General features: G+C 32.4%; 2 non-coding genes across 2 annotated transcripts; both read right to left on the reverse strand.

Annotated features, from left to right (window-relative positions):
- Positions 1 to 1,567: 1,567 nt before the first annotated feature.
- On the reverse strand, positions 1,568 to 1,641 carry TRNAW-CCA (transfer RNA tryptophan (anticodon CCA)). Its single transcript has one exon. It is a non-coding gene; the product is annotated as a tRNA-Trp (tRNA).
- Positions 1,642 to 1,803: 162 nt separating this feature from the next.
- On the reverse strand, positions 1,804 to 1,877 carry TRNAP-UGG (transfer RNA proline (anticodon UGG)). Its single transcript has one exon. It is a non-coding gene; the product is annotated as a tRNA-Pro (tRNA).
- Between the last annotated feature and the right edge of the window lie 3,549 nt (positions 1,878 to 5,426).

Below are 5,426 nucleotides of genomic sequence, written 5' to 3' on the forward strand. Positions count from 1 at the left end.
TGCTTGTCGATGTAGAATCATATACCATTCATTCAATAGAAAATTCTGAAAATGCCTGTCTGTAGTATTAAGGATTCTATCGGTTATTGGCTTCGGGCTAGAAAGCGAAGATTGGGTAAAATGTGAATCCGACTGGTTGGTTTATAATAATTTAGGAAGCAGATTCTAATAGTCCCAAAATTCAATGAAATTAGACGTGAAATCTCGAAATATTTCTTTTGTGTTTGTAGTTATATTTTTGTTTGAATCTTTTTTTATTTTAAGGAATTGGTTAGTCGTCCAGTAACAAGTAACAGTAGTACATAGGATTCGATGAACGAAACAGAACAACGAATAGAAGAATAATAAATATTCGTAATGCACGCATTATTGTTTTATATTAGACTCAAACGATCGTTCTTCAACTAATTAGAAGAATGTTTTTAATATGGAAAGAATAAGAATAAATGGAGAACCTAGTTTCGAGTGATCTGATCGTGCGATACTTTTTTTCTTTTTAAAAAAGATTTTATGGAAATGAACCCACTACATAAAATCTAATTAGTGGGAATACAATTTCATAAATAAAGGGCATTATAAGGTCATTCATTCTTCAGCGATTCAAAGAGCATTTCATTTTTGGAATCAAGTTACACAACATAGTTTATTTATTATTTTTCTTTTTTTTTTTTTTTTTTTCTTTCTAATTATTTAGAATCCATTTAATAGATTTATATATTTACTAGATTTATATATTAAATTATTGTTTATAAATTCTTTATAATAAGAATATTTGTTTTGAAAACAACTCAAGAGTTGTTCAATGAATCCCTTGATTCCGAATTGCGGGATAGAGAGACAGATGATGAATTGATTTCTTACCTATGTCACAAGATTTTTGTTAGTATCATCTATAATCATAATAATAGATGAATCAAAAACTTTCAATTGAATATATTTTTTCAATTAGTATTTTTACTTATCCATCCGCGTATCTTTCAAAAATAGAAACTTAGGGAAGTGCTTTATAAACATATGGATAAAAATAACGTATTTCATTTAGCCTCGTCATGCCTACTATCACTAGTTATTTCGGTTTTCTACTAGCAGTTTTAACTATAACCTCAGCTCTATTTATCGGTCTGAACAAGATACGACTTATTTGATTAAAATTCATTGAATGCACAATTCAAAAAAAAGAAAGATTTCGGTGTTATTCAATATATTCTATATATTGTAGAGTTCTTTACCTTGTCAATTCAATTTCGAATTCTTGGTCATTGAGATTCATGGGCAATACCGATTAATATTTTAAGGATAGATATTACCTCTCCTTTTCCTCGTTCAACTAAATTGAAATGATTGAAGTTTTTCTATTTGGAATCGTATTAGGTCTAATTCCTATTACTTTGGCTGGATTATTTGTGACCGCATATTTACAATACAGACGGGGGGATCAGTTGGACCTTTGATTAATTAACAGTTCTTTTTTTTGATTGACCCCCTACTTGCTTTATAGGAGGTAAAATTTTGATTTCTGTTGAATTATTTCAGTATCATTTTGATTTAACAACAACAAGAATCGAATCACGCTCTATAGGATTTGAACCTACGACATCGGGTTTTGGAGACCCGCGTTCTACCGAACTGAACTAAGAGCGTTTTATTATCAAACTAAAAGCAACCCGAATATATCTTCGATACATATATTATCATAGAGAATATCATAAAATTAAATAAAAAAAGATTGATTCGATATATGTATGTTCAATTTTTATGGATCTCAATTGATTCCTCGTTACTGTTCAGAAGATAAGTAATAGGTAGGGATGACAGGATTTGAACCCGTGACATTTTGTACCCAAAACAAACGCGCTACCAAGCTGCGCTACATCCCTTTCAATTGGTCTACAGTGTTATTGTAGAGAATCCCTGTCTTGTTTTCCACATTTTTTATTTATTTCCTCCATTGGTATACACAAATTATCTTGCCATTTCTTCTTTTTTGTCTCATATCATATATAAAATATAATAAAAATAATAAAAAGACTTATATACGTATGAAATAATAAATATTAAATCCGCCGTAAAGAAAAATGAATATTTGGGGTGGGGCGGAAAGCTACATATTTTTTTTAATAAAAAAGGGAATATCTACCGAATTGAACTGTTGTACATTTCAATTTGAATTAGGAATTCCGCGGACAATACAAGCGGTTATTAACTATATATACATTTGATGGTATGTAATACCAGTATGTATTACAAATTACTATAAAGTAGGAGGGTTTTCAATGCGAGATCTAAAAACATATCTCTCCGTGGCACCGGTAGTAAGTACTATATGGTTCGGGGCTTTAGCGGGTCTATTAATCGAGATCAATCGTTTATTCCCGGATGCGTTGGTATTCCCGTTTTTTTCATTCTAGTTATTGACTTGGGAAGGGGTGAAGAAGATTAGAAAAACAATCAAATATCTTTGACTAATCCCCTTCCCCCTTCTTTTTTTTAGAGTTTTTAGACTTAGAATAAGTTAGAAAGAATCAAAATGGATTCAACCTCAGTCAAACTCGGACGCGGCGCCAGGTTCAAATTTAATTAATAAAAGAGTGAGAACGAAAATGAAAATGTGATGGCTAGGGCAACAATATCATACAAAATACTTAAATGAAAAACTGTACTGCGATTCTAAATTTAGAAATTATTGTATTACTATATTTTAATATTTGATTGTAACGAAATCTTTCATAATTTTATTTCGAGTTACCAATTTTTCTTTTTTTCTTCATTTTGGATCGGAAAATGGAAGAGTTGCGTGAATCAAAAATCCAAGGGAGGTTCATGGCCAAGGGTAAAGATGCCCGAGTAACTGTTATTTTGGAATGTACTCGTTGTGTTCGAAACGGTGTTAATAAGGAATCAATAGGGATTTCCAGATATATTACTCAAAAGAATCGACACAATACGCCTAGTCGATTGGAATTGAGAAAATTCTGTCCCCGGTGTTACAAACATACGATTCATGGGGAGATAAAGAAATAGATCGAACCGATCGGCTGTGTGTCACCCTTTTCCAATCCAAGGAAGATGAAAAATTACATATATTAGACATATTTTAGATTTAAATATAAACAAACCAAATCCTATTTCGATCGGATCTAAAATGATTTAGAATTAAGAAATAGGATTTTCGGGATAAGGAATAAAAAAACCATGGATAAATCCAAGCGACTCTTTCTTAAATCCAAACGATCTTTTCGTAGGCGTTTGCCCCCGATTCCATCGGGGGATCGAATTGATTATAGAAACATGAGTTTAATTAGTCGATTTATTAGTGAACAAGGAAAAATATTATCTAGACGGGTAAATAGATTGACCTTAAAACAGCAACGCTTAATTACTATTGCTATAAAACAAGCTCGTATTTTATCTTTGTTACCTTTTCTTAATAATGAGAAACAATTTGAAAGAAGCGAGTCGACCGCTAGAACTATTGGTCTTAGAACCAGGAATAAATAGACTTAGCTTACTCTTTAATTGAATTAAAATTCTAATCCAAACTCAACCGCAGATTGATTCTTTGTTCGAAAAATCCGAAAATCTAGATTCGATTGTCGTGTCGTAAGAAAAAGAAAGAATAGTGGAAGAAGAATAAATCGTTTTTTTTTTATTGAACATATTTGCTCATTTTGACCACTTTATCATATTTTATCATACTAATTTCTACTCTACCTTCTCGGAGTTCATTCTCCAGAGAACTCCATTTTAAGCATTCCGCTGGATTCTTTGCAATCTTCGTATTTTATGATCTCATTGGAAATCATATAAAGACAATTTCTATTTAATATCGCGATTTGGGCAAGTATTTTACGATTAAGAAGCAACTGCCTCTTGTACAGATTGTGTATGAATCTACTATAACTGTAGTCTACCTTATTAGATCGAATTACTGCATTTATTCGAGCGATCCACAACTGTCGAAAATTTCTTTTTTGCCTACCTCTATCCCGATAAGCTGAAGCCAAAGCTCTTATTTTCTGTTGAGTAATAGTTCGAGTAAGTCTTGAATGAGCCCCTCGAAAGCTTGATGCAAATAAACGAATTTTTGTTCTACGTCTCCGAGCTATATATCCTCGTTTAATTCTAGTCATTGAATAAATGAAACTTTGATGAATAACTAATGGATTTCCTTTCTTTCAGTTATTCCTTTCTCCTTTCCTAGTCTATTAATAACAAAACGTATTTTTCCAATGTATAAAATAAAAATTCCAATGGCTTTTGCTACTATAACCTTCCCGACCACTATTTCTTTTTTTGTTCTAATCACCCCAAAATACGAAATAGTATTTTTACTAGGTATAAAAAACAAAAATAGAGTAAATAAATAAAAATAGAAATGGATAAAGAAATAGTGGGTTCCTTCGTTTCTATGGTTACTTCTTAAACGGTGAGGTCCTCTCTATACACCGGAGCTCCTTCTTTTATTTCATCAATGTTATTGTTAACTTGTACAGTTCACCCTCTTTGGCTCTACCCATGAATTATCTAGTAATCGGTCTTTCACAACGAGATCTACCTATACAGTAACGGTATTTAATTATGAAGATTGGTTGGGTAGCTGACCCTCTTAGTCCGTTCTTGGAAGAATAAGGCTATAATCCTTCTGTTAAATAGGATTTCCTCTGCTTAATGGATAAGCATTTGTTACCAATGGGGAATTCTTTCTCATCTAAAATTGAAAATAGAGATGATTGGATTTGCACCAATAGAAACCATAAATTTGATACACAATAAAAGGATACGATAAATCTTTGTTTATTTATTTTCGGTAGTGAACGGATTTCTTCCATTCATTCTATCCTATTCACTGTACTTATAACTGATACGGGAAAAATTTTGTACTTTCTTTTGTCCCGGTCCATGGTCTAAACGAGTCGCACATACACCCTAGTACATGTTCCTCGACGCTGAGGGCATCCCCGAAGGGCGGGCGATTTGGTGACATTTCTGATTGGCTGTCTTGTGTTTCTAATAAGTTGTTTAATAGTTGGCATGTTGAATTGTATACATAATGAGTTGGTTTAGATCAATCCTAACCGGATGATTATGAATTACTTCTATATTCGATATTAATAATTAATATGATTAATAGTAATATATTAACCCCGGTAAAAAGAGAAAATCGAAAATTTCGGATTTTTGCGTGAAATACCTGCTATTTGTTATTCAACCGCTACAAGATCAACAATTCCATGAGCTTGGGCTTCTGTTGCTGACATAAAAACATCCCTTTCCATGTCTTCGGATATAACCCATAAGGGTTTGCCTGTTCTTTGTACATAAACCCTTGTGAGGATTTCGCGCAGCCTCAGTAGTTCTTTCGCTTCCAGGATAAATTCTACCGTTTGTGCCTCATAAAAAGAACTAGCAGGTTGATGGATCATTAC

Source organism: Cucumis melo, unplaced genomic scaffold, assembly GCF_025177605.1.
Source record: "Cucumis melo cultivar AY unplaced genomic scaffold, USDA_Cmelo_AY_1.0 utg000564l, whole genome shotgun sequence".
NCBI lineage: Eukaryota > Viridiplantae > Streptophyta > Magnoliopsida > Cucurbitales > Cucurbitaceae > Cucumis > Cucumis melo.